Genomic DNA, 18823 nt, shown 5'->3' with positions numbered 1-18823 from the left:
ACCCAACACAGCCATAAATAAATAAATAAATACAATTTAAAAATAAATAAATAAAGCAAATAATTTAAATAAAAAAAAAAAAAAAGAAGACTGGGTCTAAAGCCAACCATTACCACTCCTTCAGGCCCTTGCCCAAGTCACATTAAAAGAGCTGAATTAGCCTCTTTCACTTGAGAGGGTAAGGAAGGTAACAAAGGGAAGAGGGGAGGAAAGTAAGGAGGCAGGAAGAAAAAGGCCCCCCAAAAAAATTCCCTTACCCTCTTCCCAGATACTTGAAATACTTTCTCTAAGAGCCAACCTTTTCCTTACACAATTAAAATTCAGACAGACAGCAAACACAGGTTCACTCCGAATTACTGAGAATGAATTGGTTAAATCAGCAGATCTTCCCAGAAACAATGGAAAGGGCCTAGTGCCCAGGCTTGACTCCAGAATATATTTGCTAAATGACCTTTGGCATATTACTCAACCTCACTGAGCTAATCATCTTATCCTCACAAGTTCCTTCTCCTTTTCTCCCCATCACAGTTTAAGGCTCCAAGACTGGCCAATGTGTCAAGCTAGAAACATGGGCATCACCCTTGCATCTCACTCTCAGTCACCATTTTGTCACATCTACTTCTAGGTTTCTCCCATTGTCCAGTGGTTGCTGAGTTCAGGTCCCCATCAGTTCTAATCCAATTACCGCAACAACTCTCAATGGAGCTCAAAACCTCCAGCCACACCCTCCCCAGATCCAAATCAATATTGTCTTACAAACTGACTTCTGAGTGCTTATTTTATGACATACAGTATTCTAAGTGCTTTACATACACATCGTCTCATTTAGCATCTACCTCACAGGTTTGTAATGAGGATTACTATTATCCCTGTTTCAGAGGTGCAAAAACTAAGGTTCAGAAAGTAAGCTGCCCAAATGACAAAGCTACCAAGTATTGGAACAAGGAGCTGAACCCAGGTAATCTGACTAGCCAACTACTGCACTGTGGCTACTATTCATCAATGCTGCTACAGTAGTATTTCTAAAGCACAAATCTAATAAGACTCCTCTGTTTAAAACACTTCAGGTTATATGTCAATTATATCTCAAATGAAGAAAAAAAAAAAAAAAGCTCAGTAGTTCCCCTACAGAACAGACTTCAAACTACTAGTGCAGCATCAAGGCCATCAGTGAGCTAGCCATTATGACCAAACCAAACCGGGGGTTGTTAGAAACGGGAGCTTACAAGGAGCGGAGCAGACAAGCTCAGCAGAGGGCCAGCGGCGTATGGTGGTTATGAGCCAGAACTCCGAAATGAGACTGCCTGGGTTTGGACCCCAGCTCCACCATTTTCCAGATAACCTTGCACAAGTCATTTCCTCTCTGAGCCTCAGGCTCCTTATCTGTAAAATGGGGACAGTACCAGTACCTACTTCATACCTTCATACAGGTGCTGTGAAGATAAAAATTACTTAGCACAGAGTCTAGCACACAATAAGCCCTCATGCCGCCCACACACCAAGACTCCTTGCAGTGCTGCTTCCTCTGCCTGGTCCTTCAGACTGGGCTCAGCCATCAGCACCTCGCCAAGGGCGCTGGGCCAGGGCCCACTCCATTATTCACCCATGGCAGCCTTGCCTGCCATCTGGACCACAACCCAGCACCCTACATTGAAATTGCCTGTTTCTGAGCCTATCTCTCCTCAGGCATTTAACTCCTCATACGCACCCCCAGCAACAAACAAGCAGCGCCCTTACTTAGCAGTCAGATGCTTGTTAAATGAGATAACCTCAGCTTCCTTATTGGCAAAACAGGAAGAAAGATAGGAAAGAGACCTGTATCACCCACCTTAAGGGATGTAGGGATTCAAGGAGACAATGATATGGAGGCTCTTTGAGAAATGCTATCCACAGGTAAATGTAGGAACTGTTATCACTCCATGGGGGAAGGGGGAGGAAGGCAAAGCACAGGGAACGAGGCCCCTGAAAACAGACCACAGTTCTGCCCCTGGAGTCTAAGAAAAGCTGTACCAGCCTATAAATGGCGGAAGGCAGCTCTGGAGCAGGTTTGTGTGGGTTCCTTTTAGGGAAGGGAATCTTTTTTTAAATATACCTGACTAAACTGTTCTTACAGGATTCCTTAATTGAGGCATCACTATATTACAAATGAAAATAATTTGGAGATAGAGTCATTACCCCAGGGGACCTCCAAAGACATTTTCCTAAGTTACAACTGATTCACTGCCCATGGGGCTTTAAAGATAAATAAAAATTATTTAACAGTCAATTAATTACCTTATTCTTTAAGTATTAACTTTTGTTCCTGCTCTTTATTATTAACACCAGAAAGTGGCTTTTACTGAGTTTTCACCACAGGCTAAATCCTTGACAAATATCTCATTCCCAACAATGCAGAGAAGTTAGCAGTATTATCCCATTTTACAGAGGAGGGAAAGGAGGCTTAGAGCAAATAACTTGCCGATGGTCACCTGGCTAGGAGGAAGAGCTGGGATTTGAGAAACAGGACCTCCTCCAAAACCCACTGTATTTATACTGCGTTTAAAAGTAAGGCCTTTGAGGGAATTCCCTGGCAGTCCAGTGGATAGGGGGCCCCGGGTTTGATCCTTGGTCCGGGAACTAAGATCCTGCAAGACGCGGCCAAAGAAATTAGAAAATTGAAAAAAATAAGGCCTTTGAACAACAAGGTCCTACTGTATAGCACAGAGAACTATATTCAGTATTCTATGATAAACCATAATGGAAAAGAATATAAAAAAAAGAATGTATATATATGTATAACTGAATCACTGCTGTACAGCAGAAATTAACACAACATTGTAAATCAACTATACTTCAATTATAAAAAAAACACAATTAATATAGGGGATTTTACAAACATTTTGTAAGAGGAATAAAACAAAATAATGGTAACATATACTCAACTCTTCACAGCTCACCAAGTTTTAATAATCTTATAAATTAGATTTTCTTATTCCCATTTTACAGGTTAGGAAATGGAGAGAAAAGGGTAACATTTACTGATACTTACAATGATAGATGTGAGGTAGTTATGATGATACTTGAGAAAGAAAACAGAGGTCCAGATATGTTAGAAACTTGCCATGCTGGAAGTCTGCCTCCAATGTCTGTGCTACAGGGAGAGTCCCAAGACGTTTGAGCCCCACACCCAAGTGACATGTAGCCCCAACAGAGTGGCAGATGCTAGAATGCAAACTCGGGCATTCTGCCTCCAAATTCTGGTCCTTCACCACCACATACCACGCAGCCTGGACATGAAAGGTGGCCTCTTAAACTATCTTGCCTTTCTGAATTGCAGATGTATAATTCTCATATAGGTCACAGCATGACCGACGTCCTACTCATCAAAGCACTTTGGACAGCATTCACCACTCCATGAGACTTAGAGACTGTCAAGCAGACCAAACCAGCCATGCACCGGGGCATCAAGAAGGGGAGAAATGCAGCCTCAGCTAGGAGAGTTTGGCTTTTACAATTAACGGATGTTTACATGGTCAGGAACAGAATCTGAGATGAGGTGGCAAGGCCACCTCTTGTCTCAACAGTGCCTCAGTCCTGCGTTCCAGGCTGCCACCTGTTTGATATTGTGACTAATGTGACTTATTCAAACCTTGAGGGAGAAAGGTAAGGCAGCTGTAGAGAGGAGGATGTAAGAGCACCAGGCTTGCAGGCAAAGCAACCTGGGTCATTAGCCAAATGACCTTGGACAAATAAATTACTTAATCTCAGTTTTCCTGTCTATTAGATGAGGATAATGGAAAAATTGTAAAGATTCAATAAGACCTAACAGAGTGCTCCAAAAAATGCTAACTAAAATGCCCACATTTCCAGGCTAGGGTTCCACAACCTATAAATCCCAGCACCTGTATAAGCAAGGAAGGCACGTCAATCCACCTAGCCATGTGCCTTTTCCACAGGAAAAAGAGACCTCTTGAAAATCAGGTCTCTACTAGGACAAGATGAGACCTCTTACATCATCTAAGATGCCTGGGAGTCAGTCTTTAAAATCTTAGGATTATGTTCCTGACAAGGGAAAAGCTCTTATCAAATAAAACCATCATTTAAAATCCTTTCCCAGGCCCCTCCTCTTCTTCCTTCCCCTAAGTCCACTGATTCAGGAACCACCTCCCTTTCATACAACTGCCCTATTTATGTTTGGTGACTCATACCCAGCTGCTAAAATTTTACGGGATTTCTACAAGCTCACCTCTTCCATTATTTGCCCAAAGAAAGCAAAGGACAGTTGATACCTAGCACAAGATCTAGCAAAGTTGTCACAGCATTACTACAAATCAAGGTTTCCATTTTCAACAGGTTACCCCAAAGTTAATCAACAACCTGTAAAGGTCAGTTGCTGAGATGAATAAGACAGGGACAGCATCCTCCCTCTCCAAGCTTACAATCTAATCAAGGAGGCTCCGACTAAACACACATTTTGGTTTAAAGTATGTTTATCAATAAAAAAAGAACGTTTATCAAGAAACATGTAAACATCCCATCACTTCCTAGAAAGATGAGGAAGGGGGATTAGGAGGTTATATACATCTTTGATCCCTGATTTCCAGGTAACATCAGCAGCTGCCCTTGAGAATAATCAGGTGTTCTCAAATTGTTAGCTTTACTCACTGAAGTTATTTAAAATTTAAATTTCTTATCATTGTCCTTAGCAACTTCTTGTCAGGTTTTGTGGCTGAGTGTGTTCCTAGAAGGAAGAGCATTTAGAAGTAATTTTTAAATGAAGTTTGGGGACTTCCCTGGTGGTGCAGTGGTTAAGAATCCACCTGCCAATGCAGGGGACACGGGTTCGATCCCTGGTCTGGGAAGATCCCACATGCTGCAGAGCAACTGGGCCCGTGCGCCACAACTACTGAGCTTGCGCTCTAGAGCCCGCGAGCCACAACTACTGAAGCCCGCATGCCTAGAGCCTGTGCTCCGCAGCAAGAGAAGCCACCGCAATAAGAAGCACACGCACCGCAGGGAAGAGTAGCCCCCGCTCGCCGCAACTAGAGAAAGCCCACGTGCAGCAACGAAGACCCAATGCAGCCAAAAATAAATTAATAAAATAAATAAATGTGTTTAAAATAATGAAGTCTGAACTTAGGATACACTTTCAAATTTGATAGGGTGTTTAAGCACCTTTAAAATCCAGGATGAGGGCTTCCCTGGTGGCGCAGTGGTTGAGAATCTGCCTGCTAATGCAGGGAACACGGGTTCGAGCCCTGGTCTGGGAAGATCCCACATGCCACGGAGCAGCTGGGCCCGTGAGCCACAATTGCTGAGCCTGCGCGTCTGGAGCCTGTGCCCCGCGACGGGAGGGGCCGCGATAGAGAAAGGCCCGCGCACCGCGATGAAGAGCGGTCCCCGCACCGCGATGAAGAGTGGCCCCCGCTTGCCGCAACTGGAGAAAGCCCTCGCACGAACCGAAGACCCAACACAGCCAAAATAAATAAATAAATAAATAAATAAATAAATAAATAAATAAAATCAAGTAAAACTTTAAAAAAAAAAAAAAACATTCTGTTTAAAATCCAGGATGAAGAACCAGCTAGCTGACTTCCTTGAGACCTTGAGAGAAGATGGCTAAACGCATTACATTCACTTTCCCCAAACTCCAGCCAAAGGCACACTACCTGCTTCATTTTTAAATTTCATTCTACCTACTCTGCTAATTCAAAGCAAAAAAGAAAGCTGGGGTGAGGAGGAGGGAAAAACATTATAAAAATACACATCAGCTAAGAGAACTTCCAAATAAACAAAATTGCATGTCAGCTACAGACTCCCTCTTAGTGATTCAGGGAAGTAGCTAACATTGAATGGAGAATTCAAGGAAGACTTCTTTGAGAAGCTTAGACAGTTCTGAATGAAATAAAGCATGGAAATGGCAGAGGACACGGAGGCAGAAGAATGCTGAAGCTGGGTGTGAAGACAAGGTGGCTGCCTCGGCTAGAAAAGAGGCAGTGGCAGAAGTGACTCGGACATGGAAATGATTGGCAGCATGCCCAAAAGAGCACGTGAAGGAAATCAGATCTGCTACAAGCTCCCACAGACACTGGGTTTCTAAGCAAGGCACGAACAAAGGCTCAGAGCAGGGTAGACCTTGGAGATAATCAGCCCCTCACTTTACAAATGGGGAGAATGAGGTCCAGTAGTATTAAGTAACTTGCCTGAGGTCTCACAGTGAGTGGAAGAGCTGGGACTAGAGCCAAATCCAGATCAAATCCGTTACTGAAGAGGATCTATCTGACACTCATGTGAGGGATGGGGGGAAGGGAGAGGACCAGGACACAAAATAGTCTAGTCATTCAGGTTTGTCCTGATTAGGGCCCAGAATAGGATCATGCTGGGAAAAGGCCAGGACAGGTGATAGCCAGGGAAATAGGTACAGATGACCTAAGACACTTAGAAAGGAAAAACCCACTAAGACTTAAAAATAGATGTGGATACAAAAGGAGAGAGAGCATCATAAGCCATGATTCCCACCAAAGAATAATGTCATATTCCCACCAGCATTCACCTTTGTGAAGCTCCATACAGAGACAAGTCAGTGGCTTCCATTCAGGGTCCAGGCACCTGCGTCTCCCAGGCCCATTTCCAGGACCTAGAAAATCGAGAAGGACTCCTTGGAAATTCCAATACCTGTGACCCTGTTGACTTGGAGTATCTCAGAATCACTACCCATGGTAGGGTAATAGATGAGGAACCAGAGAGGCAAGCTGGCTGATTACTACATGGGATTTACTAGAATGATTTTATGTCAAGAGTTATGTTTACCTTCAATCAAGAAATAGTTAAGCATTTATTTATTTATTTATTTATTTTTTACATAAATTTGTTTATTTATTTGTTTTTGGCTGCGTTGGGTCTTCGTTGCTGCGCACGGGCTTTCTCTAGTTGCAGCGAGCGGGGGCTACTTTTCGTTGCAGTGCGCAGGCTTCTCATTGCAGTGGCTTCTCTTAATGCAGAGCATGGGCTCTAGGCATGCGGGCTTCAGTAGTTGTGGCATGCAGGTTCAGTAGTTGTGGCACACAGACTTAGTTGCTCCACGGCATGTGGGATCTTCCCGGACCAGGGCTCAAACCCATGTCCCCTGCACTGGCAGGCGGATTCTCAACCACTGCGCCACCAGGGAAGTCCCAAGAAATCGTTAAGCATTTAAATTTGACAAACTACATAGGTATCAAACTCCTGGAGAAGTTCCAGCCAAGATTTTAAAAGTTAAATGCTAGAATAACTACAAATGAATATAAATAGTAGTCCTCCAAAGGGGACTTGTACAAACTCTAAGGAATGCGCGTCTAGATAAAGAGAGAATGGAAAATAATATCCCAGCTTAAAGCTAACCACCACCTTCCTATTTTCAAAGAGAAATCTTTAACTTTGTGCACAGAACCTAACTACTCAAGTGTAGTTCAGTAATACTAACATCACCTGGGAATTAGAAAAGAATATACTCAGGCCCCACCCTAAACCTACTGGATTAGAATCAGCATTTTAGCAAGACACTCCCCACCCCAGGTGATTTATTTGCACATTCAAGTTTGAGCAGCACTGGTGCAGAATACTTTAAGGGTGGACTATATATAGCACTATACAGATAGAGTACCAAACAGGCAAATAAGAGACAAAGTACCTGTTCACTTTCGGTATACCATATTTTATTAGGTACTGCTCAGACAGACCTCCAATGTTTTTTAATGAATTTGGTACTTACTAATGACCACATGATATAAATGTGGGATCCATTTCACTTCCTGAAATAACACAGCTCTAGCGTTTTCATGCACATCAAATTTAAAACAGCTTAGTTGTTCTGAAAATACAATAATGATTCATTTTATTCAAGTTCCAACACTGAGTTCAGAGCACTTCACCACAAGCCCCATTAATTCGTACAGGTTCCTGGGAGTATCATTAAATCCCCCAGCATCCCTAAGAAGCAGGTGCTTGGCAAACATCCAATCTTCAAATGAGATTCAGAAGGACGTGGTCCTGAAAATGCAGTATTTTTCTGCCTTGTCCTGCCAGGGTAGCTTCTCGGGCTCAAACTCTCTCCCGCACTGAGGCCTCATACAGCTGCACACTCAAGTACTTCCCGAAAGGGAGAAAGGTCAGAGGTGTCATTATCCCATAAGCACTTGAGATTCCAGCTGTGGAGAAATTAATCTGGTTCGTTCCCGCTGAGAAGCCCTGAGTAAGATCTGGAAAGACAGAGGGAAATACAAAAGAAAGAACCTACTGAGAGGCTCTTAGGAGAGGAGAGGTCTCAGACATTTGCAGATTTTAAGGAGGGGGTTGGGGGCAAGTCTTGGCAGATAAGTGAGAGGATTACGGGGAGAGGTAAATATCCATCTCCCACTTCTCCCCCAGGAACAACAACAACAAAAAAAGAGTGACCAAGAGATTCCTCCAAATGACCTCCTTTCTTGATAAAAGGAAGGAAAAAAGCCAATGTAGGGAGGAACCGTATGAGTTGGAAGCAAGACTAAAGAATCTCTTGAGGGTTTTTTGGTTTTGTTTTTTTCCAACGAAGGGAAATAAAGCAAAGGAGAAAACAGTACCCATCTAACCAGAATCTTATAGGAAGCAAACCAGGAGGATTAAGAGCCCTGTGAATAACCAAAGAAATGCAAGGGGATTCCTTTCCAGTTTAAATCCAGTGCTGGGGAGTCAGGCAGCCCTGGACTTGAAGCCACTTCCAGAGCAAGGGGAGGAAAAAGGAAAATCTTTACAGCCACCAGTAAGCAGAGCAGTGTCCAAAGAAAGAAGGAAACCAGAAAAATGCCCGGGGATAGGGCAAGCCAAGAGAAAAGAGTTCCTGTTAGCAGAAAAGTAAAAGATAAAGCAGACATATGGGAGACAACATGCAGGCAACCCCTTTAGGATGGGCGGGGAGATCCTCCCCTAGGGGGAGGGGACTTCAGGAGGTAAGACTAGGAAGTGTGCACAGAAAAAAGGCCACAGAAGCAGAGAAAGTGTGGTGCTGAAGATATTTATTCACCAGAGGAAGGAAGAAGAAATAGGTGCACTGCCCTGACAGGGGGAGCACCTAAAGGGAAACAGGGTTCCAAAGAGGGAAGGAAGCTGAGGAAAGAAAATATCTTGGATGGCAAAAAAGCTCAGTAACCATGGACCATCGTATGGAATTGAACAAACTCAGAAAAAAGGTGCGCCATCCCAGATTTAACAAGCACCAGGAAGGTGGGGGCACCCTGAGAATTGTGTAACCAAATGTAGTGCATGCTGTACATCTGGAGGGCACAGGAAACAAATACACTTTCAGATATGAAAATCTCCCCCAGGAAATAAGGTGGTCGGATTTAGAGAACTCATGAAAAACGGTGCAACCCCAAGAACAGAGTGACTGGAAAAAGCAGTGAATTCCCTTGTGTAAATACAAATATGTATCCTAAAATTTCAGGATTTGGATCTCATTTTCGGTAGACTCTGAAAATGAGGTGCACTCCCAGATTTTGAAAGAGCAGGGAAAGGAAGCAGCCCCTAAATTTAAGAAATTCTGGAAAGCACGTTGCCAGATTTGGGGCCTGGAAAAGGGAATTCTTCCTCGATTTTGTGCGAATATAAGTACCCCCAAAACTTTGGTTATTGGACCCCAGACTTAAGACTCGCTAATGGGAAGAACCCCAAAATTTGAAAGGGGATGCTTACTCAGACTGGAGGCTCGAAAAGGGAGTGTCCTCCCAGTTTGGGGGTCGTGGGGCAAGGGATACATCCTCAGTTGGGCAGGCTTTGGAAATTTAGATAACATCCCAGGGCTGGAGCTTAAGAAAGGGGGTGCACCGACCACATTTTCTAAAAACTATAGAGAAAGGGGACACTCCCATAGTCTGGCGCTTGAGAAAGGGGTGTGCTCCCCAGAATAGGATAAAAGAGTCAATAAAAGAAAACGCGTTCCCAAAGCACAAGGCAACGGCAGGGGTTGCTGGTGGAGCTCTCGAGGGCCACACAGCTCAGGCTCCGGCCCTAGCGCTTACACCCCACCCCCAACACGGCCCGCTCCGCGCCCCGGGCCCCGCACCCCGCAGTCCAGCCCCCTCGGGAGTCGCTGATTGGCCGCAGCCACCGTCACTCCTGCGGGCAGCCCTAGGGATTGGGCGCCGCTCGCACGCCCGCCACGCTCTCAGCAGCGGTCCCCGGGCCTCCCTCCCGGCTGGGCGAGCCGGGCCAGGCGGGGAGCGGGGCCGGGTAGGAGACCGGAGCGGCGGTGGCGTCCGTCACCGTCCCCGCCCGCACAGCGCGCGCGCAACGCACCCGGCCCGACCCGACCCTGCCCCAGCCAGCCGGCTTCACCTCGCCGCGCCTTGCCGCGAGCTCACCTCACAGCCCCGCTCCGGCTGCTCCGCTCCGGGTCCAACCGACTGAAGGACTCTGCGTGCTGCGCACCACGTGACCCCGGGGACGCGCCCAGCGTATCCCCCGCCCCCCACACACACGCACCATCGACTCCACCGAGTGACGCAGCGCCTCAGCTGCCCCGCCCTCGGCCCCGCCCCACCCGATCACCGTGGCGACGGCTCGGGCGGGACACGCCCACTGCCCTGAGGCGCGGGAACAGGCCTGCTCCCGGGTCCGGAGCACGAAGTCCCCTCTCACTCGTATCCACTGTGATCACACGAAGCCCAGGACTGGACACTATCCATCACCTGTTAATTTTGCCTCCTGAATGCATCTCGAAGCCTCCTACTTCTCTCCATCCTGCTGCCAGCACTCCAGTCTAGTCCACCGTCACCTCTCTCCTAGATGATGGTTGTCCTCTCCACCCAATTACTCTTCCCCCTTCCAATACATTCACACTCAGACAGCGGGAGCTTTTCAAAACGCAACTATATTCACAGCCATCCCCTGCTCAAAGCCCGTTGCCCACTGTTCTTCAGATTAAGATCTAAATCTTCACTGTGTGCCAGGCTCTTCAGAGTCTGTACCTAACTTTCCTCTCTCACATTCGCACGCATTCAGCTCTCCCACATTCTCAGTTCTCAGCATCTTTCAAGTCCTCTAACAAGCCAGGTTCCTTTCCGCCTCAGGGCCTTTGCACTCATCCCCCCCACTCCGCTTCACCTCATTAGCTCCTAGGTAAAGGATTCCAATTGCTGGTGTGGAGAGGAGCAGTATTCTGCCTCAGGGGACCAGGTTGGAGTTGCAGCCACCCCCCAAGGGTCTGAGATGTTTTCCCAGTGGGACTTGGGTCCAAAGAGGAATGCTTAACATTTGTTATTTAGGAAGGCAATAATGACTTTATTTTACTTTGGAAAAACAGGGCAGCTAGATTGCACTTTTTAAATGTAAATGTAATCATGTCACTGCCCTGCGTAGAACAACCAATCTCTCCTCCACCCTTGCTATTTCTCTGGCCACATTGACTTGCTGTCATTTCTATGGTTCTCTCCAAGCTCTGTCCAGGCACTGGGCCATTGACTAGGCTGTTGCTTTTTGCAAAACTAACGCTTTAACAGGTTTCAGTTTGTCATCCCCTCTGTGAGGTCCTCTTTGACTACATTAGCTAGAAAGTGCTCCCCTTGATCTCCTGCCTCGTACAGGGCAATTGCTCTCTACCTTATCACTGTTCATTTTCATCAGAGCACTTAACATAGTTTGTAATTATTTAATTTGTTTGTTCTCTTGGTTTTATTTGTCTTTTTCCCCAAAATTAGAGTTAGGAACTATCTTGTATCTACTGAATTGTCAGAGCCTGACAAATAGTAGACGCTCATTGTGTATCTGTGGAAGGAATGAAAGGAAAGAGAATATTTGGGGGAAAAAATGATAATTGAAAATAATGAGTAGATTCTTTTTTAATGACCTGGCTCCATAGGAGAGGTCTTTTCAAATCTGGACTGGAGGCTGAAGAGAGGATTTCCTGAGCTGAGGTAGTCAGGGCAGAGGGCGGTGCTTAGGGAGAGCTTCTAGGAAACCAGGGACAAAAGGTTCAGCTGTACACACTTTGACAACACATATACAAAAGTTGTAACCATACAGAGAAGATTAGTGTGGCCCCTGCCCAAGGATAACATGAAAATTAGTGAAGTGTTCCATATTTTAAAAAAAATTAAAAACACCTTCTGGAATTTGAGGACCAAAAGTACCTACATGAACTTGGCTAAGGGCTCAGATACAGGAAGAAAGGACCTTCCCAGGATCCTCTGGGTTTATGTTTATTATCATGAAATTGCTCAGATTTTAGTGGCTATTGTAGCATATAGAGAATTTTTTTGCCCCGCAACCGAAGTCATGCCACGAATCCATAGCCCCATACAAATATAACATGTTTCTTTACTTATTCAACCTGCACATATCGAGACCCAGGCTTGAGATGAGCATCACAGACACAGAGCAGGGGACTTCACTGGCGGCCCAGTGGTTAAGACTCCGTGCTTCCACTGCAGGGGGAACGGGTTTGATCCCTGGTGGGTGGGATCCCACATGCTAGCGGTGCAGCCAAAAACAAAGACACAGAACAGAATGAGATTTAGGCCCTGCTCCCAAGGAGTTTACATCCTGGTAAAGAAATCATCACAATTTGTAAGTTAAAATTCTTTTTGTCTGTTGCAAGTACAAACATGGACACTGTTGCAAGTACAAACAAAAGAAACATGTATTACAAGGATGTTTGGGGGCCCAGAGCATGCACAGGAGGGCAGGCTTGGAAAATAAGTGGCACAGAGCAGCTCCAGCAAGAAGCAAGAAACAGCAGCTTCTGCAGCGAGCAGCACCACACATCACAGCTGGGATTCAATCCTAACATCCCTTTGTCTTTGAGTCACTCACTCAAGAGGCAAAGTCTTGGCGGGGAGCTGATGTTGATTGGTCAATCTCAGGTCACATGGATTAGTCTAGGCTGCCAGGGGAAGAGAGTAACGATTTGCCCCTAAGGATATCCCCCCAAATGAAAAGAGAGGGGGAGGACTGATGCTGGCCAGACAAAAATAACTTCATACAAGTATGAATAAAATACCTTGGGAGTTAAGCTTTTCCTTATTAAAAAACCTGTGGAGGGCTTCCCTGGTGGCTCAGTGGTTAAGAATCCGCCTGCCAATGCAGGGGACACGGGTTCGATCCCTGGTCTGGGAAGATCCCACATGCCTCAGAGCAACTAAGCCCGTGCTCCACAACTACTGAAGCCCGTGCACCTAGAGCCCATGCTCTGCAACAAGAGAAGCCGTGACAATGAGAAGCCTGCGCACCACAACGAAGAGTAGCTGGCTGCAACTAGAGAAAGCCCTGCGCGCAGCAACAAAGACCCAACACAACCAACAATAAAACAAATAAATAATAAATTAAAAAAAAAAAAAAGAATCCGCCTGCCAATGCAGGGGACACAGGTTCGAGCCCTGGTCCAGGAAGATCCCACATGCCGCGGAGCAGCTAAGCCCATGCGCCACAACTACTGAGCCTGCACTCTACAGCCCACGAGCCACAACTACTGAGCCCGAGTGCCACAACTACTGAGACTGAGTGCCACAACTACTGAAGCCCGTGTGCCCAGAGCCCGTGCTGTGCAACAGGAGAAGCCACCGCAATGAGAAGCCCACGCACCGTAACGAAGAGTAGCCCCTGCTCACCACAACCAGAGAAAGCCTGCGTGGAGCAACAAAGACGCAGTGCAGCCAAAAATAAATAAATAAAATAAACAAATTAAAAAAAAAAACCTGCGGAAACCTGGCTTGCTTGCTTCTGAACTGAACAGTCCTGGGCTGCTAGTCACAGAACTCCAGTTTGCAAAACTCTGGTCTAAACTCCAGGTCTCACCACTGCCTCTTTAGCAGCTTCCATCATTCTGCCTTAAGGTCCTCCCCAGCATCTCACTAGTAGTTGGTCTCAACCTCCCAATTCTTTCTTACCTAGAACCTTTCTTTGTCTAGATAGGCATTCAATTAATAGTTGTGATTGAGTGAACAAGTGATAGAATGAATGTACAGCAGCCTCAACTCCAGAGAGTAGAATCTCTCCAACCATTTCAGAACTGTGGTCCCAGCACATAAGATGACAGCTCCACAATGAAACCCTACATACACACGAGAATATACTGTAGCACCAGAGATATTCAATACCTGCATGGAAGTGTCCTTTCCCTCGCTAAGCATCACTTTTCTTCAACTGTAAAATGGGATGATATTTACCCTCATTCACAGAATTGTCACGATTAAGTTAAATAACATGTGACAGTGTACTGTAAACTGCATAGTTCTATATAAATGATTTTCCAATTGCTTTCTTACTAGATTCATTGTCTAGAGTATTCAATGTCCCTAGCTAAAGAAAAGCAGAATTAAAGACCTGAGATAGGATATTCAATTAGAAAACTGATCTTTCTCAACCTCTACCCAGCAAACCTTTATACTCTGCCCTTATGCAGCCCCAAGGCATTTACAATCAGTCTGTCAAGGGAAAAGGGGAAAACTAAAACAGAAAAGCAAGCCCCTTGGCTGTGACTCACACCCACAGATCCCATGTACTCAGAGTATCACCAAGCCTGAGCATGTCAGTCTCCAAAACAGGAACAGGGGTATGACATCTGCAGCACCAAGCTGAGTGTGAGAACTCAGGAAGTCGGAAACCACAGTCACAGCAGCATCTGAGGTCCAAGAACCTCCACAAGGCACCAGGGGCCCAAGGGAAGTGGGTTGAGTCTTTGCCCTGGTCTGAGGTCTCTCCAATCTGGGCCTGATGGAAAGTTCCTGAGCTCCTCAAGCCTTACTGCTCTCCAAGTGGCGGGGAGGAGAATTAAGTAGGAATTCCAATATATTTCCAGTGTTTTGCAAGATTATAAGGAAGGGGTAGGGGCAGGGAGAGAAGGACGTTTTTTATTCTTGTTATAGCCACTAAAGAGAGTGATAAAATCCACCTGGACCACTTCAAGGGCAGGGACTATGTTCTGTTCTCCTTTGTCCCTTGGGAGTCCCAGTACCTAGCACTGTTCCCTGTAATTTAAGCATACTTAATACTTGTTTCTTGTGGGTTGAAACTTTTGCCAGTTTAGAGATAAAGAGAAAGGGGGAGGAGTTTAGCCCCAGGGACTACTGGAATGGAAGCTATAAAGAAGTCAATTAAAGAAAGTCTCTAAAAATCTGCTAGACTCCAGTTCACTCCCCAGATTTCTTGTAATTTAATTTTAAATAGTCATGCTGTCCCATGATTCAAATGCCAGAAATTATATAAAAGGTATACAATACAAAGTCTCCCTCAAATTTTTGTTCCTCATTTGTCTTGTTTCCATTGGTAACCGCTCCTTTTTTTTTTCTCATGGCCACGCCACTGCGGCATGCGAGATCTTCGAGATCTTCTCTCCCGCACCAGGGATCGAACCCATGCCCCCTGCTGTGGAAGCACTGGGTCCTAACCACTGCACCACCAACTCTTACTTTCTTATGAATCCTTTCACTATTTCTTTTTTTTTTTTAATTTATTTATTTGTTTGTTTTTTTAATTTTTGGCTGTATTGGGTCTTCGTTGCTGGGCGCAGGCTTTCTCTAGCTGCGCCGAGCGGGGGCTACTCTTCGTTGTGGTGCGCGGGCTTCTCATTGTGGTGGCTTCTCTTGTTGCGGAGCACAGGACCTAGGTGCAAGGGCTTCAGTAGTTGTGGCTCGTGGACTCTAGAGCTCAGGCTCAGTAGCCGTGGCGCACGGGCTTAGTTGCTCCGCGGCATGTGGGAACTTCCCGGACGAGGGCTCGAACCCGTGTCCCCTGCATTGGTAGACGGATTCTTAACCACTGTGCCACTAGGGAAGCCCCAGTATTTCTTTATGAGTATAAGCAAAGCTGAATATAAGTTCAAATATATTTTGAACTTTTTACACAAAAGAAAGCATTGATACATGGTGTTCTCCACCTTAATTTTGTCACTAAACACACTTTGGACACCTTGTACATTTTGTACAATGGTATAAAAATAACTTTCTCATTATCTTGTTTTATTTTACTGCTACATAGTATTTCTTGTGTGGATATACTATAACTTGCTTAATCAGTCCCCTATTTAAGGACATTTGGGTTGCTTCCAATCCCTGGCAATTTAAAAACTGTGTTCCATTTAGAAATAGTTCAACACATGTGTGCAGACAGAACTGTAGTCTATTCTCTGATATGGGAGAACTGAGCCACAGGGGTATATGCATTTATAATTTTGATAGAGATTGCAAGTTACCCACTATAGAGTCCCCCAAAATATAACTCCACAGTTGCAAGATGTGTTACAAGTCATCTTTACTTGTAACACTTAAAATCTGCAATTTATTTATAGCTTAAGAAATAGAAATGCTTTCAAGATTATTCCCATAATGTTATTCTCACTTACTTGCATTCTTGATAGTGAAATGAGTGATGTTCCAGTTATCCAGCTAGGAATGTGTACAACCCACTTCCACAACAATGTATGTCACACCTGTCATCACCATGTGTCTTTTTTTTTTTTTTTTTGCCCCACCATACAGCTTGCAGGATCTTAGTTTCCCGACTAGATATCAAACCCAGGGCCCAGCAGTGAGAGCGCTAAGTGCTAACCGCTGGACCACCAGGGAATTCCCACTATGTGTCTTTAAAAAAGATGTATTAGCAATTATCTTGATGATCTTGATGTAGGGGTAAATATCTATCAGACATGCAAAGGACAAGCCATTAAGGAAAATACTATAAATTCAACAACATAAAAAAATTCTATCCATGAATATATATCTACACATGGATGGTCTCAGGGCTATAGGGAAATGAGACAGGGAATGGAGGCTAAGGAAGAATAACTCAAAGAGGGACCATTCACTTTGTTTCCAATGTTTATAAACAATGTTGCAATAAACAATTCCCTTACTGAGGATCATTCACAATGATGTTTCCAGTTGCTTACAGACAATGCTTCAATAAACAGCCTTGTACATTCAAAAAAGGAAAAAGAGAGAAAAATCTGGGGCTGTGTCTCATTTAATGGAAATTGTGTGCCAAGAAGCAAATGTATGATTGAATGTATTAGTACAATTATGCGCATTTGAGGTTAAAAAAGGTAGGAGGGAGGTGAAGAACATTGATAATTGATGCTCTGCCCCTCACACCCCTCTGGACTCCTTCTTGCCTGCTTATTGACTCACTAAGACCCAAAATCTCTCCCCTGCTTCTCAGTTGTTGCACATTTGTGAGTTTGAAATCTAACCTCCTTGACATCACCCTACCCAACCCAGCTCACAGTAACCCTGGGCCTAAAAAAAGTCACTGAAGTCCAATCTAGATTCCAAATTCCATGCTCTAAATAGTACCTCCAAAAAAGTCGTTGGATGACAATTATGGAAAAACGGGTAATCACAGGTACGCTCACACCTTATTCCACTTCCCTTGCTTTCCTTGCCTATATCACTGTCTTTTTTTTTTTTCCCTTGCTAATTCTTAAGCACTTTTAAGGCCTTTATGCTTTTCAAAGATTTATTTACCCTACATGCTGAATCATCACCCTTCCTCTTCCCACTCCTACAGTTGTAGGAGGTAAAATAGAGGCAAAAACTTGGCTAAAGTAGAAACTAAAGGTGCCGTAAAACCCCAAATGTTGAAATCCTATGAATACATAGAGAGCTGGATCCTACACACTTTGAACTCTCCCTGCCCTAGAGAGCCTGTGTCTTCCCACCAGGGAAGACAGGGGTAAAACCTCTGACTTTTCAAAGGCCAGATGGAGAAATAAGTTATATTTATATTTCCTATAGAGTTTCCAAATTTTCCTTTTACCCCTGCACACGACACTCACCTTTGCCTGTCTCCCTTCCTATTCTACTTCAAATTTTTATCCCTTTTGGAAAAAAAAATAATGACAATATCTATTGAACATTCACTGTTTGCCAGGCACTGTGCTAAGCCATTTACATGAATTATTTCATTTAATATTGACAATAACCCATGAAGAGAGGTCCTATGTATTATCATCATTTTGCAGTTGAAGAAATGGAGGCCCAGAGAAGTTAAGTTATTCATCTAAGGTCACATTGCTAAGAATAATTTAAACACAGGCAGTTTAACTCCAGGTCTCATGCTTATTAATCCTGAACTCACCAAATTCTCAGTTGAGACTCCTCTAGTTCCTCTGTTCTCAAACTCTCTCCAATCTGGCCAATTCTACAAACTATTCAAGTTGCCATTCTAACATAATACTAATAATAAGCAAAGTGACCCTTTAAAAACATGTCAAATCATCCACTCCTCTGCACAAACCCTTATAATGTTGTCCCCTCTCTAACTGAAAGTAAATTCAAAATCTTTACCTACCAGCCATTCTTGATCTGCCTCTTGTGTTCCCCAGCTCTCTGACCTCAAATTCTCTTCTCTCTGCTTTGCTCACTCCAGTTGCACTAGCATCCTTGCTTTTTCTTGAACACACTAATCTCACGTCTCCCTGTGGTTTTATACTTGCTGTTCCCTCTGCCTGGAAAAATCTACCCCCAGATACCCATAAGACTGAGCACTCATTTCCTTCTGATCTCTGTTCAAGGGTCATTTTATCATAGAGGCTTTCCCTACCACCCTAAATAAAACAGTATCCTGTCTTTCTCTATCTCCCTTAATCTCATTTATTTTTCTTCAAAGCACTTATCACCACCCAGTATATTACATATTTATTTTTCTGTTAATAATGTTTCATATCTTTAGAATTTGAAATTCTTGAGTGCAGGGACTTTGTCTTCTTTATTGCTATATCCCCAGCGCATGGAATGCTACCCAGCATAAAACAGGTGCTTAATATTTTGCATGAATGATAATGCTAAATAATATTTTTGGAGTGCTTCCATTACACCAGGCATTCGAAGTACTTTATATA

At 44.4% G+C, this 18823-nt stretch overlaps 1 protein-coding gene and 1 non-coding gene across 7 annotated transcripts in view; one reads left to right on the top strand and one right to left on the bottom strand.

Annotated features, from left to right (window-relative positions):
* Nucleotides 1-10489, bottom strand: part of PHF20 (PHD finger protein 20) — a 140449-nt gene extending 129960 nt beyond the window's left edge. For 3 of the 6 annotated variants that reach the window (XM_007193201.2, XM_057528475.1, XM_057528477.1), the window contains exon 1: nt 10353-10489. The gene's annotated coding sequence lies outside the window, so the exon portion shown is untranslated. Of the gene's footprint in view, nt 1-6532; nt 6617-10352 lie in introns of all 6 variants that reach the window. The other 3 variants (XM_057528473.1, XM_057528479.1, XM_007193202.2) reach the window with 3 other exon arrangements.
* Nucleotides 10490-11968: 1479 nt separating this feature from the next.
* On the top strand, nt 11969-12075 carry LOC114235422 (U6 spliceosomal RNA). Its single transcript, XR_003621602.1, has one exon. It is a non-coding gene; the product is annotated as a U6 spliceosomal RNA (small nuclear RNA).
* Nucleotides 12076-18823: the final 6748 nt, after the last annotated feature.

Source organism: Balaenoptera acutorostrata, chromosome 15, assembly GCF_949987535.1.
Source record: "Balaenoptera acutorostrata chromosome 15, mBalAcu1.1, whole genome shotgun sequence".
Classification (NCBI taxonomy): Eukaryota; Metazoa; Chordata; class Mammalia; order Artiodactyla; family Balaenopteridae; genus Balaenoptera; species Balaenoptera acutorostrata.
Note: the sequence above shows the minus strand (reverse complement) of the source record. Positions and strands in the feature narration are given on the sequence as shown.